Below are 20,785 nucleotides of genomic sequence, written 5' to 3' on the forward strand. Positions count from 1 at the left end.
AGTTTTATTTGGAAAGCTTTTACATTCACAGATGCAGGAGGCCTTTCCCATCAGCACAGCCACAACATTCCCGGGGAAGGAGAGGGGGTCTGCAAGATAGACCAAGTTTAATTAAATGTACTTAGCATAGGGATGGGTAAACTATGGCCCGCGGGCCAGATTCGGCCCGCCTCCCATTTTAATCTGGCCCTTGAGCTCCTGCTCGGGAGTAGAGTCTGCAGCTTGCCCCACTCCAGTACTCCAGCCTGGGAGCAGGGTTGGGGGCAGCTCCCCATGGCTCCTAGAAGCAGTGACATGTCCCTCTCCGGCTCCTAAGCATAGGAACAGCCAGGGGGCTCTGCTCTGCATGCTGTTCCCTCCCCAAGTGCTGCTCCCATTGGTTGGGAACCATGGCCAATGGGAGCTGCAGGGGCGGTGCCTGTGGATGGGGCAGCACGCAGCAGAGTCACCTGGCTGCACCTCCACGTAGGAGCTGGAGTGGGGGACATGCTGCTTTCGGGAGCTGCTTGAGGTAAGCACTACCTGGAGCCTGCACCCCTGAGCCCCCATGCTCCAACCCCCTGGCCCAGCCGTGATCCCCCCTCCAAACCCCTCAGTCTCAACCTGGAGCATCCTCCTGCACCCCAAACTCCTCATCCCCAGCCCCACCCCAGAGCCCACACCCCCAGCCAGAGCCCTCCCTCACACCACACACCCCCTGCTCCAGCCTGGAGCCCCCTTCCACACCTTGAACTCCTTATTTCTTGCCCCACCCTGGAGCCCGCACCCCCAGCCAGAGCCTTCACCTCGTTCTGCACCCCAACCTTAATTGCATGAGCATTCATGGACCGCCATACAATTTCTATACGCAGATGTGGCCCTCGGGCCAAAAAGTTTGCCCACCCCTGACCTAGCACCTTCCCTTCCTAGGACTGAGAGGGTAGTTCAGTCTCTATTCCTATTTCATGCTCATGTGAGACTACCCACAAAGAGGCGATATAATGCCAGTCCTAATCTGAGTTTTTGTGACATGGCACATACCTAGTAGGAACTGAATGGAGACCACTAATTCATTTCACAAAGGCCATCTGGAGGAGTGGTGGGGAAGCCATCAAATGGCATAGGGGGCTCAGGTTTACAAGAACCAGCCCTGGAAAAATTTACTTGCTTTACAGTGGTAAATAACACAGAGTTGCCCACTCTAGCAATTTTGTCACAAGATTCGCAGTATTTGGTGTTTTATCTTGAAGTTCCAGGTTCCAGAATCATTAAATTACATGAGAATCTAAACTTTCATTTTAAAAACGTTATGTTTCTAGCCCTAGTGGTTTTGGAGAAAAGCTGGAAAACAGGAACCCTAAAATAAAAGACCCAAACTTTGTTGCTTTTAAAATCTAATGATTTTTAAGCCAAGGTTATGATTTTGGGGGGCTTGACTCATGACTTTTGAATCCTTGGGGTCAGCAATACTGTTCTGAGTAAGGCTTCCCCCCCAAAGGCCACTGAGCCCTTTGTCGTGACAGACTCTCCAACAGTGATAATTTGGAATCCTGAAGCTTGTCCCCATCCAAGGAGTTGCTGACTGGCTGCTGCTGGAGAGAGACAGTGAGCTCACACAATCTGACACAAAAGTGAGTGGAGTGAGCTTTGTCAAAGTAAAACAGATTTTTTTTCTCTTCTCCTCCCACATAGGCACATACAGAGTTGTGTTTGTTATCAGTGTCCTGAGAGGAAATCTAGTCCTCTAGAAGAAACAGTTGGCATTAGGAAAGAATAACAAGGAAAGTAACATAGAGCTAGTAATAGAGTTTTAATAAGACAATGAGATTAAAGAAATAGTCTGACTTGCAAACAAATGGTATTGATTCACTATCCGCGGTTTGCTTTCCAGAATCCAGACAAGACTGCAAAATCTTCCTCGGTATGCAAGATTGTTCATTGTCCAGAAAACAATGCCAGCTCCTGCAGTCCTAATTTTTCCCAACAGGAGATGCTGTAGAGCATGATTTTAGAAACTATTGCGCTAGTTCACAGCAGCTGCTGTCTCAGCCTCTGCCAGCAGGTGGCACTGTGAACAGCGACATTAAAATAAGTAGTAATATTCTATTTGTGACCCTTCTGTAAATGACATTTTTAGAACAAGTAGTAAAATATATCTTATTTAAGATATTGAAAAGGTACTTTCAAGATTATTCAATTCAGAAGGCTGCGGAAAAGAGGCTTTGGCTAACATGGGTTATAGATCCCTGTAGCTATGGAGGCAGCCTTAGCCTGTCCCTCTCTCTGAATCACTGGCAGAGACACTAGGAAAATACTGGTTTCAGAGTAACAGCCGTGTTAGTCTGTATTCGCAAAAAGAAAAGGAGTACTTGTGGCACCTTAGAGACTAACCAATTTATTTGAGCATAAGCTTCATCCGATGAAGTGAGCTGTAGCTCACGAAAGCTTATGCTCAAATAAATTGGTTAGTCTCTAAGGTGCCACAAGTACTCCTTTTCTTTTTAGGAAAATACTCTGGCTCTTGTATTCTCTTTCACTGTCACAAATGTTAATTCATCTGCCCCTCCCTTACTCAGAGAACCAAAGCTGCATCCCATCCTTCCTGCTAACACCTCTTCTACTTGTGAGCTTGTGTTGCTGCTCAGATGTTTTCCAAAGCAAGGTTTCTCTGTTGTCAGATGGCAGCATTTTTTCCCAAAGGAAATGACAGGCTCTCTCAGGGATATGTCAGGTTTGTCAGACCACAGAAACAGGACTTACAGGGACATGCTAGAGCCTGCATTTCAAACAAAAAAAATTGAGTAACTAAAGAAAAAAAAAGCATTTATAGGAAAATAAAAGTATTTATAATGTACAGATTGTACATGGGGGATGTTCTGAGGATGCTTCAGAAGAGGGGTCTACAGTATTTTCTGTCCTGCCGTTACCTCTGTGTTACCATACCACAAGAGACCACATCTCTGTTGCCAGGACAACAATGACGAACGGCATCCAGGACATCATCACACCGTCTCTGCAAGACCCAGCTGAGATGCTCTGGGAAGGGCGTATACAAGGAGATGAGCACTCCAGGTTCCAGTTGCTTTTAATGATCCTGTGCCCCCTGCGATAGAACAAACGGATTGTGCAGTTTCCAAAGATGAGCCTGTGCAGAATCGGATTTTGAGCAGAGGAGTGGGGAGAGGGCCTTCATTTGGAGATGAGAGGCTATTGAATTGTGAGCACTGTACCTGTCAGGGAGGAATTTAAGAAGGAGGCATCTATTACAGTCCTGCTGTGTGAGTATTGGTCCAGATTGCATTGTACAGTGTCAAAGGAAAAAGGGGTTTATTGTCTGTTATTAATTGTAAGATTCTGGGTTTTCTTCTTTTTCAGGGGAAACAATTTCCTTTGTTACCTTGCTCTTTTAATTTGCTTCACATAAAATCCACAAGGCATTATTACCAGGTTTACATTCCTAACTACTGAATCCTGCAGGATCCACACACCAGTACCAGGGTTCATACTTCCTACATCTGAGATATGCACACAAGCATATCAGTGCTGGGATTTGCACTCGGAGCTGCAAGATCCAAACAGCAGTGCGTTTGTGCCAGCATTTATACTGCCAGCCAATGAGTGCAGTAGAATCCAAAAACTGGAATATTTGGATTCATGCTTCCAGCCTCTGTTATATAAATGTATTTGTTTGAGTCTCTTGAGATCAAAGAACTTATGCAACAAATACACCAGCTGTTGACTGGAATAAAGCAGAAAGGATTGCCATTGGTCCGCAGTAGCATGATCATAGAATCATAGAAATGTAGGGCTAGAAGAGACCTCAAGAGGTCATCAAATATCCAGCCCCCTATGCTGAGCCAAGACCAAGTAAACTTAGACTGTCCCTGACAGGATGATCATCATTGACAGGTTCATCCAACCTGTTCTTAAAAGCCTCCAGTTACAGGGATTTCTTTGGAAGTCTATTCCATTGCTTAACTGTCCTTATAGTTAAAAAGATTTTCATTAATATCTAACCTAAATCTCCCTTGCTGCAAATTAAGCCAATTACTTCTTGTCCTACCTTCATGGGCATGGGAAAAAATTGATCACTGTCCTCTTTATACCAGCCCTCAGTATATTTAAAGATTGTTATCAGGTCCCACCTTAGTCTTCTTTTCTCAGACTAAACCAGTGGTTCTCAAACTTTTGAACTGGTGACCCCTTTCACACAGCAAGACTCTGAGTGCGAACCCCTTATAAATTAAAAACACATTTTTTATATTTAATAGGATTATAAATGCTGGAGGCAAAGTGTGGTTTGAGGGTGGAGGCTGACAGCTCATGACCCCCCACATAATAACTTCATGACCCCCTGAGGAGTCACGACCCCTAGTTTGAGAACCCCTGGACTAAACATTCCCAGTTTTTTAAACCTCTCCTCATAGGTAAAATGTTTTCTGAACATTTTATCATTTCTGTTGCTCTCCTCTGGACTTTATCCAGTTTGTCCACATCTTTCCTAAAATGGGGCTCCCAGAACTGGACTCAGTACTCCAGCTGAGGCCTTACCAGTGCGGAGCAGAGCCGGACAATTACCTCCCATGTCTTACTTACAACGCTCCTGTTAATTTGCGATCCACTACAACCCTCAATCCTTTTCTGCAGTACTGCCATCTAGGCAGTTATTCTCCATTGTGAATAATTTATTTGATTTTTCCTTCCTAAGGGCTTGTTTTCATGGATAACACTACAACAGTGCAGCTGCACAAGAACTTCTCCCGTCGGTGTAGTTAATCCACCTCCATGAGAGGCAGTAGCTGTGTCCCATCGACATAGCACTGTGTACATGGAGGGTTAGGTCAGTATAACTATGTTGCTCAGGGGTGTGAATTTTTCACATCCCTTAGCGTGGGCGGTGGGTGAACCATGGGCTCGGGGAGGCTAGCCCCCAGCATGGCGCACCTTTTCCACCTGAGGCCCTACCACTCCTGTCCCCATTCCCCTGCCGAAGCCCAGAGCCCTTCCCGCCCCCCACCCTGGGCCACCCAAGTGCCTCCAGTCCCGGAGTGCTAGGCGGGCGGTATGTCCCTCCCCCAAGCACCCTAACCCCATCATCAGGGGCCTGGCCCCCCAACCCTGGAGCCCCCAGCCCTGAACCGCTGGGCAGTGCAGCTCCAGTGCCAGGCCCCTGGCCCAGCACTGGGCGGCCCAAGCCCCAGCAGGCTCCCCGAAAGAGAGGAGCCACCTGCCTGGGCTGGGGCCAAGGGGGAAAAGCAAGCAGGAGGGGGCTTTGGGGCAGAGCCACACGGGGCTGTTTGTGGAGGCACAGCCTTCTCCAGCCTATTATACCCGCGGCCCATGCCCCTTAGTGATATAGTTGTACTGATACAGATCTGTAGGGTAGACCTGGCCTAAGTGAAGTACTTTGCCCTTGTCTTTATTGAATTTCATCTTGTTGATTTCAGACCAATTTTCCAATTCGTCAAGGTTAATTTGAATTCTAATCCTGTCCTCCAAAGTGCTTGCAACCCTTTCCAGTTTGGTGTCATCTGCAAATTTGATAAGCGTATTCCCCACTCCATTATCCAAGTCATTAATGAAAATATTGAATAGTAGCATACCGCAGAACTGACCCCTGGGAAGCCCCAGTAGATAGGCTCTCCCAGTTTGACAGCAAATGATTGGCAATTACTCACAGAGTACAGTCTTTCAACCAATTTTGCACCCCCTGATAGTAATTTAATCTAGACCATATTTCCGTAGTTTGCTTATGAGAATGTCATGTGGGACTGTGTCAAAAGTGATACTAAAATCAAGAAAAAGGAGGTCTATCACTCCCCCGCCCCCATCCACTAGGCCAATAACCCCATAAGTAAGGTTACAAGTAACTCAAAAGTTGTGTCCTTTTCCAGTGGAAACACTGTTATACTGAAGTAGATCCATGCTTCTCCAGAAGAGCACACTGACTGTATTTTGTCACATACACGGGTATGTGGAGGCAATAAGAGGCAGGGAAGACATATCCAGCGTGGATAAAATTTAGAGATCTGTAAAGTTCCCTGTTGTGTAGAACAGCATCTTAAATTTTATTTTTTTTCCTGTAAAATTAATAGAATCTAGCATTCTGCAAGAAGGACACAACGCTTCATTTAAAAAGGAAAAGAAACCAAAGAGAGCTAGTTCACTGTGATGGTCTTGGAATCCCTATCATGCTGCAGTCTGCTTGGATGAGAGCAAAAGGGTTCCTCCCCCCCCACTGAATTTGGCATTTGTTCTGTTCCTTGGCCAGATGGCAGCAGTGGGTCATCTGTAGCTGTAATCTCATTAGAACTGTGGTTGTGCTGTGCTGCTGGCAGGGATTTAGGGTGACAGAAGAGTCTCAAAGCATGCTTGGATATCACAGCTGAAGGACAATAGAATGCATTCGCACAAAAAAGGGTTGAAAGTATCACAGCCTATACAGATCAGATTATTTGGAAAAATACAGGTTCCAATCCACCAGGAAAGCCAGATACTAACCGATCTATCCAATCCAGCCACAAAAGGGAAATTTATGCACATAGCTTCTGTTAATGCTAATGGGAGTCACATGTGTAAATTCCCCACACAATGAGGGACAGAATACACCCCCTCGCTGTGCAAATTGCATAAAGATGTGTCTGTGTGAATGTTGGCATGTGGGTATTGGTCTACTACAGTAGAATAATAGAAAACAGAAATGAATTATTCGTTCATTTGCCCATCCCACGGGAACCAGAGCAAGACGATTCCTTACACTATATACTGTTTTGTCTATTTGTCAAGCAATGGAGCTTCCACCACTTCCTTTGAGAGATTATGCCCGCGAAACAGACCTCACCCTCAGGAAATTTTTCTGAGTCTGCTGAAAGTTCTTTTTACTCATAAGTGTACCCTTACTTCTAACTACAATCCCTTGGAACATCCTAAACAGCTCCTCTCCCTTCTTGGGCTTCTACATCTTTCAAATATTTGTAGGTGGTTATGTCTCACTGTGGCAGCAGAGATTATTCATATCTGTGTAATGCTAACAGTGGTTCCAATCCTTCAATGGACTCTGCATGGGTAGACCTTCTGCACCCGCACAGAACCCATTACTGAAGTCAGTGAAGCGGCTCTGCATGAGCCCAGGGAGTCACCTCTTTGCAGGATCAGTACTTGCAGGTCGAGCACTTAATAAATGTGTAGGAAGAAATAGTCTCGGTCCCAAAGAGTTTATAATCTAAAATGCTTTGCAGATATCCTGGCTTGTGGGGGAAGAAGACATAAGGTGGCTAAACACAATTCTTTAATGAAAAACACTTTGCAGATGAATCCACAAATCAATTAGAAACAGCAAACATACCCACAGCACTTGAACCCCCATACAAAACAACATAGATGATATTTTCATGTGACTGGCCCTAAATTCCCAGGATCAACTAATCCCCTCAATATAAATCAACCTTGTCTATTTTCTAGGTCTTTTTTATTGCTCCCTCTCTAACTAGGGTGAACCCTGGATGAAACACAGGTGGAGCTTTTCCTCTAGTTGTGTCACTTGTCAAGCCCAATAAAAGGACAAAGCAGACTACATCCCCAGCTCTAGGGATCTTAATAGCCTAACTATACTGTTGAAGCAGTGAGGTCCTCACTAGCTGCTCTCTACAAGGCTCCAGAGCCCTTTCCTAAAGAGAAATCCACCATGGGTAAGTAAGAGTTTGAAGAAAAGTTTCCGGCTTGTTTAAGAATCTAGACCAGTGCTGATTATTTTCAGACAGTCATTACCAGTAGTAGGGGTTTAAAACCAGTCATATATCCAGTTAAAGAAAGAGGTAAAAGCAGTTGCACCACACACGCTTAGACTTTGCAGGCTGTAATGTCAAACTTTGTACAACCTTATTAGACTACAGAGTTCAAAACTCTAGATGACTTACTGACCTTTGGTTACTTCCTCCCTAGCGTTTTCCAAGACATAACTGTCCAGTTACATTAATCTTTGCTTCTAAACCAGTCTTCCTAATTCTATTGGGGAGAAGAGGTTAATGTTTCTAATTTCTATGTATTCTATGTACTAACTGCCTCTTATGGTGTTGATGCTATTTTTGCTGTTAGTGAAGTAGCGCTTCATCACCTGGACACGATTCACTCTTCTTGTATATTTATTTTGATTTGTTAAAAGCACCTATCCCATGGCTTTGGCCACTCTTGCAATAATAAAAGTATACCAGAGTATCCAAATCAGACACAGAAAGCCATGAACTATCAAGTCAAACCATCTGGACTATTCTGCCTCTCCCCTAGTATTCTGGACAGGAAAGAATATTTTGCCTTCCCCCAGCCATTGTTTTTGTTGGCCACTCCAGTTTTTGTTGTGAACTGCTCTAGTTACAGTCTCCCTTGCTCCTCATAACTTTCTGCAACAGCAATGTGAAATTGGCATGTTTCTTATCAGTTTCTCCGCTGCCTGCAAGCCTGAGTAGCAGCAGCGAAACTACTGCCTATCTTGTTCCTGGCTGCTGCTGCTGCTGCTTGGGAAAGCTACAAGCTCTGTCTCCATGTAGACTCAAGAAGAGTGCCTCTCATTAGTCTATTTGGAAGTTTACTGTCCTAGCCAGAAGGGTTAGGAAGATCATTTTTTAAAAATGAAAAATTAAATTTTAGAGAAACTGATGGCCTGGCTTTTTCCTCCCCCAATTTACCAGAAAAGTTTTCTTCTTTTCTTTGGTGAGTGGATATGCAGATTTTTTTCAAACCTTGGCTCCAAATTAATTTCAAATAACTTGATAGTGGTGCTCTTTTAATAGAGCAATACTAGCAATTTATTTGCTACTCTGCTTCAGCCCGGTACTCTCAACATTGTTTCAGATCTGTAGTTTCTTTAGTGTGTGAGGGTGGTGGTGGTGTTTTGAGGGGGGGAATGGAAGCAGGGATTAAATAGGATAATTTATAAAGATTATAGCTATTAAAATGATTAGGTAATGAATCGTGTGCTTGATCAATGAAGATGCCAAATAGTTGGTGCCTTCAGCTTCATATTTCATGGGAGACTCAAGCATCATTGCATAGGAGTTCAGGTTGTGCCTATCAAATCATTTAGCATATTAGAAAGACAAGGTGGGTGAGGTAATATATTTTGTTGGACCAACTTCTGATGGTGAGAGAGACAAACTTTCAAGCTACACAGAGCTCTTCCGTGATTGGTTTCACCCACATAGTTATTGAGGCATTTAGTGCGCTGGGTGAGGTACACCACTTCTTGTGATCAGGGGTGTTGGAACAATTTGTATAGTGGGGTGCTGAGAGCCATTGAACCAAACTGTAAACTCTGTCTCTAACAGAAATCACTTTAAGCCTGGGAGTGCTACAGCACCCCCCACCCCCTAGTTCTAGCATCTATAGTGGTGTTAGGCATGCGTAGAAGCCATAGATCTTAAAAGGTGTATTGTGGATGGGAGGGTGTTTATCACTGTAGCAGTGGAGATATGTCTGCAGGTTTTGCATCTGTACTTTTGGCAGGGTCTGGTGCTGCTTTGAGTTGGTGTGTCCTGGTCTGTGAGGTGCTTGCTTCTGATAATCAGCTTGGAGAGGTTGGCAGGTTGTATGAAGGCCAAAAAAGAGGCTCTGGGAAGATTTCTTTCAGAATGGGGTCCCCATCGAGTATGGGTTGAAGTTGTTTGATGATCCCCCATCTGGGTTCCATGGTGGGGTGGCAGGTGGGTGTGTGGTCAGAAGGAGTTTTATTTCAGTATTAATGCAGGCTCTCTCAAGGTATTTGGGTGGCCTGTTCCATGATATTATCTACTTCTCTGGTGGAGTGTCCTTGTTCAGTGAAGGCGATTTTGAGCGTGGTAAAGTGTATATCTTGGACTTCCTCCTCAGAGCATATTCTGTGGTATCTGAGTGCCTGGCTGTAGAAAATATTTTTCTTGATGTGTTTGGGGTGGTTACTGGATCTATGAAGGAAAGTGTGGTAATCCATGGGTTTCCTGTATATAGTTGTTCACATGATTCTACTGTTGAAGCTGATCTTAGTGTCCATGAACTTGATGCTGGTGTGGGAGTGTTCCAGAGTGAGTTTAATGGACATGTAGTGGTTGTTGAAGTGGTGGAAATCTATGAGGCAGTTTGTCATCTGTCCAGAAGATGAAAATATCATTGATATATCTCAGGTATATAATTGGTTTTGTGGTGCATTTCCCTCTTCTGGTCTTCAAACAGCCCTACAACCTTCCAAGCTGATCATCAGAAGCAAGCTCCCCACAGGCCAAGAGACACCAACTCAGAGTGGCACCAGAACCTGCTAGAACAACAGATGCACAAACAGTAGACATATCTCTACTGCTACTATGATTAACACCTCTCACAACACACCTTTCAAGATACATGGGCCCTATACATGCCTATCACAAATGTGGTGTACCTCATCCAGTGCACTAAATGCCCCAATAACAACTATCTGGGTGAAACCAGACAATCTCTATGCTCTGGAATGAACTCTCACAGAAAAGTGATAAAAGACAAAATCATGATATCACCTGTGGGTGAACACTTTTCACAAAGAGGGCAGATATAGAGTGATCAATCAGTTCTCATTCTCAAAGGAAACCTGCACATTTTCAAAAGACGAGCCTGGGAGCTTAAATTCATAACTCTGTTGTAATACACCATAAATTCAGTGTCTTTATTAAGACCATGATTTTTGGTGTCAAACAATCTATAAACCACTAGCCCCCTTTTTGTCCCATGTTAACAGGTCACTTCACCTCGAATGATCCCTTAGAATATATGCTAACTACTGATGCTAAACAGTCTGTTCCACCTTGTATTTAGCTGTGACACTCTTAGTACCTTTCCTAGACCTGAAGAAGAGCTCTGGGGAACTCGAAAGTGTCTCTCTCTCACCAACAGATGTTGGTCCAATAAAAGATATTACCTCACCCACTTTGTTTCTCTAATATCTTGGGACCAAAGTGGCTACATCAACTCTGCATACATTTAGCATTTTGTTAGCTCGCTCGGTTATCTCTTGAACTGGACAAAACTTTATTGATGAGCACGGTCGTTAACAGGCTGCAGCTGGCATAGAAGACAGCAGCTACAGGAGTTTGTTGCTAGATTTGATCACATGTCATCCTTCAGCTTCACTGGTGTACTGGTTAGAAGTCATCAGGTCTCATAGTGGTTGCAGGGTACTGTTGATTTGTATGCATAATACTTTTATTACAACAAAATAACTGTTTATAAAGTGCCTCCTCATCAAGGCACTCAGGGTTCTGTATGACATTCATAAAATAAGGCAATACACACCATTAAGTACATCCCAGTTAATTAAGACCTCCTACAGGGCACCAATGTAAATTCAGTGGCACTTAAAAATGAGCATTGCCTAAAGGAGATGACAATTCTGCTTAATGGGGGACATAGTCAGGTGATATAATGGTGCTTTGGTGTTGTGTGTCAGTCTCATGCTGTCTTTGCTCTAATAGCACCTTCCAATTCCTCTATAGTTTATACATACAGAAAATGCATAAAACCCTCCAGCACTACCTGTTCCATGCTCTTTGTATGGCAGCTAGATATGTTAAGCCACCCTGATGGGTATCTCACATCTTCCACTGGAGTTAACACGGGGCAGGAAATCTACTCTGTTCTTATCACGTTGCACATCACCTGCTCCATGTGCTTGTTTTGTAAAGCTGGGTTCTGCATTATTAAAATAGGGCCTAGAGTCTCTTCTCACTTACCTTGGTGTAAATCAGAAATCAGTTCACTGGAGTCAATGGCGTTACCCTAGTATGAAAAGAGAATCAGCCCCATAATATATTCTGTTAATAATTTCCTCTTTTTGAGTAGGAATAGGCATTATATGGTTCATCTTACTGAAGATTTTATTGAAGAAAACACTATTTAAAAACCTCACCACTTAAAAAGGCAAGAAACAAAAACCAATTGAGTGAGTCCAAATACAAGAATAAAGGAGAAAAGAGATAGGTGGTTTGTCCAAGGTTACTGAGAGCTCCTAAAATCTAAGCACCGAAACTCTTCATTGAAGTAAATAACTGAGCTTCACTGATAATGTCTGCACTGTAGGAATATTCACATGGCACTGACTAAATTTCCATAGTTCTGTCCTAGCATGCTCTGGGATTCTTAGTGGGTTACAGCTTTTCTTCTGTTTTCCAAAAGCTTGGTCAAGAACTTGGAAGGGATGTTGTCAGGACATTACAAGGGGGAAAGGTAGTAAATATGGGGCCACAAGTGATCATAGTAAAACCACATTTCTAAAAGGTTTAGGTTTATAAAAGTAGGGAGAGACTGAAATGTGTACCATGTGGGAGTGAGTTCCGTGATCTAGGCAATAAAAGCCATCCCAGGTGCAAGTCTGCTATGATAAAGGGTGAACTAAAACAGCACAGTAAAAGCTATGAATAAATCCAGGGTGTTCTGTAAGGGAATAAAAGGGGTGTTTGAATTTTGGCTGTCACTTTTGGTGGAAAGGCTAAATCATGAAACCTAAAATACCCCATTGAGGCTAAGGCTCTTCTTACACTTTCTTAAATAATTGGAATTTATAATTACCCTGCCCTTCCAGTAATGACGTTAACTCCCTTGACTGGAGCAGTTAGGCAAAAGTCAGGGTAGTGCAAGTTGTTTCCATTAGGCGAAATTGAGGCTGGAGTGAGGTATTTCTCTGATGCAATCCTGTTGCTTTGAACACAATAGGAATGAAATAGCAGAAGATATTCTTTATTCACAGTTCCAAGCCTCTTTTCATCCAGCACTCCTTCCTAAAAGCTGTTTCTCTTCCCTTTTTCTCAAGGTCCCACTATAAGTGCTTCTCCAGCTGCTGGCGGGGAGGAAGGTGAGGGTGTGGGTCTTCCTTGTTGCATTCGCTGTCTGCTTCTATAGTATTTCTGCTCTTTCTGCCTTGGTAACAACTCGACGAAAAACCCCTCAGACCATATAGTTCACCTCCTTATACGTGGCCTGTGTTTTGGGCAGTGGCTTCTGATAGCTGAAACAATCTCTATTCCATGAAGGAGATTAATTGTTTTTTATATTTATCCTTACTGGAGGGTGGTGGTTACGCCCACCAGTTTCAATGAGCTTTCACCTAACCTCCACCGTAATAATATTTACAATTCCGGGGGACTGTTTTTCGTATCTCAAGGGCTTGGGCTTTACAAAAATTTGGGAACCTTTCCAGTAGGCTTAGGCTGCAGGTAAGATTATCCCCTTTTTACAGAGGGAGGAACTGAAATAAACTTTGTGACTTGCCCAAAGCCACAGGTCAGTGACAGCCGGGTGTGGGACGGAGGCATTCCTGGCTGCTGCTCCTATGCCTGACGCCCTCCCTCAGCTTGGGTGCTGCTTGTTTGGTTACCACCCTCCCGCCCCGCAGAGAGCGGTGTGTGCTAGAGGTTTTGTGTGAAGTGTTCAAGGCTCTTGAGGCTGACTCTGAGCAGAGGGGGGTCTGTCACCCAGGGGTGGAGAACAGCCCTGAGCTCTCTGGTGAAGGGGGGGAGGGGATGTCACCCCAAGCCTTTAAAAGTTGCACCCTGCGCTAGCGGGCTGCCCCGGGCCGGTGACGTTTCCAGACACCTGGACTCCTGTCACCTGTATCTACTCTAACTCCATGGGCCTGCCCCACAACGCGCACTGGCACTTTAAATCTCTACCGCATTGGCCTGCTGCAAGAGTTTGATCTGGCTTCCTTCTGCCCTATTGGTCAGCCGAGCTCTCACCCTCCCGCCGGTCTCCACATCGCAGCCAATCGCAGCCAGGGAGATTTATAACCGACTTCGGAGCGCACCATTATTCCTTCCCAGAGGGGTGGCGGGAGCGGGTAGCTTTTGACACCCCCCCACCTTCGCTTCTCATGGGCCTGGCAGCCGGAGGAGCCGATGTCCACCCCACCCCCGCTCCCGCCTTGGGCAGAGTAACCCGGGTGGCTCCCTCTAGGGCGGAGAGGAGGAGCTGCCCAGGGGCCAGCCGCCGCCGCTCCACGGGACCGGAGCGCAGAGCCCGCCCTCGGGGAGGAGAAGCGGGGCCGGGAGATGGACCCGCCGCACATGGCTTAGCGCCGGGAGCCCGGGCGCAGGAGCGGCGTGAGGCAAGTGGGGCAGCTCCCCGGGGACCCCCCCCCCCAGGCCCGGGCACGGGGATCGGCTGCTCCCGGGGGCCGCGAGCCGGGCTGGCACCTCCCGCTTCCCCCCCCCCTGCCCCCGAGCCGGGCTGGTGCCCCCGCTTCCTTCCCCCAGCTGCCCCCGGGGGCCGCGGTCCGGGCGGGCTGGGAAGCGGCGCCTGCTGGCCGGAGCGTGCCGCTGAGGGCGGGCGGGCAGGTGGGGTCTCCCTGCCCCGGCGCAGGATCGGAGAAGGCGGCTGGAGGCTCGCGCCGGGGGCGACGGCGGCAGCGCTGCCCGCAGCCCGGCTCCGCGCTCCCGCAGTGCGTTGGCACGCGCCTGGCTGCGGAGCGGGCACCGGCCGCAGGGGCGCGTTGGCCGCCGGCGCACGGCTCCGCCGGGGGTGGCGGTGCCGCAGCAGCCCCCGCCCCTGGAGAAGGCGGCTCGCGGTGCGGGACCGGGCAGGAAAACCGGGACCTGCCTTGCCCCAGTGCCGTGGGGGATCCGTCATCGCCTGCTCCCAGCGCCGACGGGCTGACGCGGATCTGAGTCCCCTCCCCTCCCCTCTCCCTGCCAGCTTCAGGGACGTGTGTGCCTGTAGGGGGTCTGGGGAAAAAAAAAACAACCCATAATGGGGAATGGTTCAACCCGGCGGGCAGGCCACTGAGAGAACAGCCTGCGGGGAGGGGAAAATGCACCCCCAGTTCATCCCAGCAGAAGGTCTCCGGGCCCCGTTCATGCTCTGAGTGTGGGCAGCCTGTCCAGCTTGTGTCAGAAATCTGGAACGAAAGAACTCCTGACATTGCCCTGTGATCAGGGGTTGTACTTAACACTGACGCCTTCACCTGGTTACTCGGCTCAAACTGTAGGGACGGGACGATGAGGCCATAATGTTTTAATGGTCAGGAGGCGCTTGCTTGGAGCCCTTCCAATAGATGTGGTGGGGGACCTTCTTGACTTGCAAGCTTGTGCAGATTTGTTCAATACTATCCCACTTGCCTGATCTCCTTGTCATGTGGATTTGGGAGGGAGGGAGGGAAATGCTGAAGGAGATCATGATTATGTTTGCCCTTACATGGGTACAAATTTGGTGGTTACAGGTTAACTCTGGAGGAGTTGGGGAGGAAACACTACTTTGCTCTGCCAGTTCATTATGGGAGAAATCTCTGAAGAGCATTGTTTTGTTAGTGGACCAAGGTCTTCCAGTGGCATGCAGTATACCCCCTTAGGACTATCCAAATGTCCTCCTGTTGGACAGGCATAATGTATTATAGGGTACTTCCAAGATTAACAGATGGATAGGTTGACCTTTTGGGGTGCATGTATGGATTCTCAGGTAGATGCCTCCTTCTCTGGCATACTCCACCCTCTTAACACCTTTATTACTAATGCAGGTTTATTATAGTGATTGCATTCTCATCTACAGCAAACAAGTATTTCGGTAGTGTCTGTTACACTGTTATAGAGTTGTTTCAGGTTATAAAACCCAGTTTCTAATATTATATTTTCTCTGGTTAGGAGTTTGAAATTTGTGGGCTGTTGGCACAGGATACTAGTTGCAATATTGTTTTTTTAACAAATAAATGTCTGAAAATTTACTTCTGCGCATGCAGTTTTTTCCATAACGATAAGGTATATTAATGTATCACCTTTTTCAAAGCCACAGAATGAAACTATCTCTTATTTCATCCAGACCCCCGTTTAATGTTGGTACTATGGATTGACAATGCCTTGTACTTGCCCAAAGGGAACACAGGTATTACGAGAGGGAGCTCTTGTGGTCTCTTCTGCTAGCTTGGTCTATCACTTTAAGAAGCATCATTTACTTTGGTAACACACAAAGTTAATTAAATATCTGGCTGAAAATCCTGTTCTTCAATTGTAGACTTCACTGTGTTTAGACTTCGACATTATTCCCCACTTATAAAAACAGCTGAGAGATCATTATGCAAAACTTAGATATGCAGAAGTTTGGAAATTCTCAGCTAAGGTTGTCAATGAATATTAACTGTTAGTTTGCTTAGTAATTGAAAAGGGAACGTAAAAAGGAACACTCAAGTTAAAAATTGTACTGTATATTCAAACAGCTTTTTTATGTGTTGCAAGAACACTTTACGTTATTAAAATTGAAAGAAATTTAAAAATACAATTTATTTTTCACTACTGATGCTGTTAATTTATGTCAGCATTTCTCTCCGCTTAAAGAACGAAAATCAGTGAAGCCAGTTTCATTGTTTATTGTCACTAATACCTTCCAGTGTTGTCCTTGGATTGCAAATGCTGCAAAGGCACATGTATGTGTTAAAAATAACTTTCCATGGGAACTAATTTTTTTTTTAGATCATGGGAGTATTTCTGTTGGCCTGATGTTTTGTAAAAATTTGCACAAAAGCTACACTTGGAGTCAAATTGGAGTTGACCGTGTCCCTTTAATCTAGCCCCCCAAAAATCCACTACCCATTCATCCTCCGCTCCCAAGTGAAGACTTCACACTTGTCAGAAACTGGACACTGAAAAAATTATATTTAGCTTGCATTTTCAGAATTGTAGCTTTCTAAAGCACTTATCTTCAAGAAACAGATGAACTCAAACCTATTTAATAATTATGTTAATTGGTTCTCTAGAATACTACAGTTGAAATACACAAATAGACTTGTAGTTAATTCTAAAATTTTTGTTCATTTTTACAATTGAATAAAAAAGTTAAAGAACAGATGCCGAATTGCTCTATTTCAAATAGTTACATTACCCAAGTAACCAATGATATATGTGAAATATAAATCAGTTCATAATTTGGAATTCAAAAACATTAAAACTTGACTCTGAATTACAATAAATTTGAATACAATAAATTACAGATCCTGTTCATAACTAACCCCTGTGTTTGTTGTCTTTGTGAGCAGTATGTAATTGTATATATTTGGTGCAAACCTAGGCACAAAGGGGTGAGGTCAGGATGACATTTAATCCTAAAGTTCCTTGCCTCATGTGGGTTTCAAACATTCCTTTTAGTGTGCTTGTCTTAATCTTTTTCTCCCTAAACTCTCAGGAGAGTTTTATAAACATGTATCACTGGAGAAATTTTAGTTATTATGCAGGTCCCTTTTGATGAAGACTAGAAAATTACTTGTGTTGTGAGAAGGTTTGAGTTGTTGTAAAACAAATGGTAATGCAGAGCAGATATTGGACTTTCTGTTTAGAGAGTTTCCTATCTGTTGTGACAGATATGACCAGAGAACAGTTGTGTTGAGTGTTGCTGACTTCTTGCAGGATTTCAAAATATTTTTCTAGCATGTTGTGATAATCATACACACTAACTTACCTAATCAAGTTGTGGTGTTACTGTCTTACTTGTCTATGCTTCTGCTGTCCTGTAAATATTCCTTCAGTGCAGTAGCTAGGGCTCTCTCTCTAGCTGTATCTAGATCCATATTAATAGTGGGACTAGATCCCAACTTCGTGGGTGGTTAGGAAAGCCTTGCATAACATTTTGATAGTTATAGGGTGTTATTTACTGGGTGTGTGTAACTGACCAGCAGTGCACCTCCAATGCACTGGTATCAGCAGTGGCAGCTGTGACATAGACCGGGCTGAGGCATTTTGATCACCATGTCATCTAACCCTGATAATTGGATTTGGTGGCAAAAAGAAACTGAGCAGCAATCTTCCCTTTCTTCCCTAAAATCTTGGCATTATCGCCATTTGAAAGTATTAGGTAGGATTGTCGGGACCAACCCTAATAGGTACATGAAATTAAAGCTCTAGCTTTCCTTAGAAAGTACTTGCTTAATAGTACTGGTATTCAGATGGTTCAAAGTGGAATATTTCATTGAGAAAAGAAGGATGTTGGCTGATGGATTTCACACCTTTGGTGCTCTACTTTGCATTCTGCATGCTCCAGTCAGCAAAACAGCTGAATTAAGCAGAAAAAGCTAGAAACTTAATTTCATTTCCATGGGAGAGGATGAAAGAGGCAGTGGAAATTAGGGATGATGCTGATGAGATTTTTCCACGTCACTCAAGCCCATAACCTGGTCATTGTCTTCGACTTGACCCTTTCTCTAGAGCCTCGTATCCAGGCTGTGCCTGAATCTTGCCAATTTTTTCTTCATAACATCTCTAAGATATGGCCTTTCCTATCCATCCACACAGCTAAAACTCTCGTCTAGGCTGCCATTATCTGTCGTCTCGATTACTGTAACATCCCTCTCGCTACCCTTGGCTAATCCCATCTTGCCCCGCTCAGGCCCATTCAAAATGCTGCTGTAAAAATAATTATCCTAGCTCCTGGCTTTGACCATGTCAGTATCACCTCCTCTCTTTGCATCCCTCCACTGGTTCCCCTTCTCTGTTACATCAGACATAAGCTAGTGGTCTTAAGTTTGCAGATGATACAAAATTACTCAAGATAGTTAAGACCAAAGCTGACTATGAAGAGTTACACTGAACTGAACTGGGTGACTGGTAAACAAAATGGCAGATGAAAGTCGACGTTGATAAGTGTGAAATAATGCACATTGGAAAACATAATCACAACTGTACCTACAAAATGATGGGGCTTAAATTAGCTGTTTCCACTCAGGAAAGAGATCTTGGAGTCATGTGGACAGTTCTCTGAAAACATCCACTCAATGTGCAATGGCAGTCAAAAAAGCTAGCAATGTTAGGAATCATTAGGGAACATAAGAATGGCCATGCTGGGTCAGACCAAAGGTCCATCTAGCCCAGTATCCTGTCTTCCGACAGTGGCCAATGTCAGGTGCCCCAGGGGGGATGAACAGGTAATCATCAAGTGATCCATCCCCTGTTGCCCATTCCCAGATTCGGGCAAACAGAGGTTAGGGACGCCATTGATGGACCTATTCTCCATGAATTTATCTAGTTCTTTTTTGAACCCTGTTGTAGCCTTGGCCTTCACAACATCCTCTGGCAAAGAATTCCACAGGTTGACTGTGCTTTGTGTGAAGAAATACTTCCTTTTTGTTTGTTTTAAACCTGCTGCCTATTAATTTCATTTGATGCCCCCTAGTTCTTGAGTTATGAGAAGGAATAAATAATACTTCCTTATTTACTTTTTCCACACCAGTCATGATTTTATAGACCTCTATCATATCCCCCCTTTGGGACTTTTCACCTTGGAAAAGAGATGCCTGTCTTATTAATCTCTCCTCATATGGAGGCCATTCCACACCCCTAATCATTTTTGTAAAGGGATAGATAAGACAGAAAATATCATAATGCCGCTATTTAAATCCATGGGACACCCATCCCTTGAATACTGTATGCAGTTCTGGTCTCCCCGTCTCAAAAAAGATATATTAGAATTGGTAAAAGTACAGAGAAAGACAACAAAAATGATTTAGAGATGTGGAACAGTTTCCCTATGAGGACAGATTTAAAAGACTGGAAATGTTCAACTTAGAAAAGAGATGACTAAGGGGGATATGATAGAGTGGAGAAAGTGATTAAGGAGAAAGTGGATATGATAGTGGAAAGCGGATATTCTAGTATGGTGTGGAGAAAGTGATTAAGGAAGTGTTATTTATCTCTTATAATACAAGAACTAGGGATCACCCAATGAAATTAATAGGCAGCAGGCTTAAAACAAAAGGAAGTACTTTTTCATACAATATACAGTCAACCGGTGGAACTTACTGCCATAGGATGCTGTGAAGGGCAAAAGTATAATTGCATTCAAAAAAGAATTAGATAAGTTCATGGATGATAGGTCCATGAATGGTTGTTAGCCAAGATGGCCAGAGATGCAACCCCATGCTCTGGATGTTCCTAGGCAGTCCCTGACTGCCAGAAGCTGGGAGAGGACAATAGGGGATGGATGGATCACTTGATAATTACTTTGTTCTGTTCGTTCCCTCTGAAGCATGTGGGTGCTAAGTGACTGCTAAGTACTTAGGGTGGGTAATAGAAGAAACCCTACAGTATTTTGACTTCCCCCTCCCATAACTTTCTAAATTACAAATTACTTAAGCATATAGACAGGTTTCAGAGTAGCAGTCGTGTTAGTCTGTATTCGCCAAAGAAAAGGAGTACTTGTGGCACCTTAGCGACTAAGTGAGCTGTAGCTCGCAAAAGCTTATGCTCAAATAAACTTGTTAGTCTCTAAGGTGCCACAAGTACTCCTTTTCTTTAAGCGTATAGTTATTTTCCTTTTTTTGCATGTAAGTTGTCTACAATAGACTTTGGGGCGGGGGGATCTCCCACTGAAGCATGAACATAAAAATGCTCATGCTCTGTCTATCACCACGTCTAACTGTTCAGCTCTAGATGTCAGGTAGGTAAAAATGCCAGTGGCCACCTGATTCCTATCTACAGTAGTACCTCCACTTTTTGTATCCTCAGTGGAGCTTTGCTAGCTATAATGGAATGACTGGAGACTATAAAACAGTTTAGTGTGAACAAGGTCTGTATGTGTGAGGTTCTGCACTTGTGTAGTCACTGAGAAATCTCTTCTCCTTTTGAAGCCATCTGAAAATGGATAGTGTAAATCCTGGCATGCTTCTATGAGGTACCTGCTGCTTGTATACAGTAGTGAATTTTCCCATCCCTTTCATCATGTCAGTGAACCAGGAAAAAAGCCTCAAAGCTGTGATAATCAATTGGTCAAATTCTAATCAATTTAAAAACTGACTCTAATGAAAGAGGTGTAAGTTTTGGGTGTAGAGCAGCCTGTCCTCCTCATA

General features: G+C 44.5%; 1 protein-coding gene across 22 annotated transcripts in view; it reads left to right on the forward strand.

Moving 5' to 3' along the window:
• Positions 1-2,955: 2,955 nt before the first annotated feature.
• Positions 2,956-20,785, forward strand: part of MICAL3 (microtubule associated monooxygenase, calponin and LIM domain containing 3) — a 250,936-nt gene continuing 233,106 nt past the window's right edge. For 12 of the 22 annotated variants that reach the window (XR_006288634.1, XR_006288637.1, XM_043539936.1 and 9 more), the window contains exon 1: positions 13,788-14,074. The gene's annotated coding sequence lies outside the window, so the exon portion shown is untranslated. Of the gene's footprint in view, positions 3,258-13,787; positions 14,075-20,785 lie in introns of those variants that run through there. The other 10 variants (XM_043539973.1, XM_043539979.1, XM_043540028.1 and 7 more) reach the window with 5 other exon arrangements.

The sequence above is a fragment of the Chelonia mydas genome, chromosome 1, assembly GCF_015237465.2.
Source record: "Chelonia mydas isolate rCheMyd1 chromosome 1, rCheMyd1.pri.v2, whole genome shotgun sequence".
NCBI lineage: Eukaryota > Metazoa > Chordata > Testudines > Cheloniidae > Chelonia > Chelonia mydas.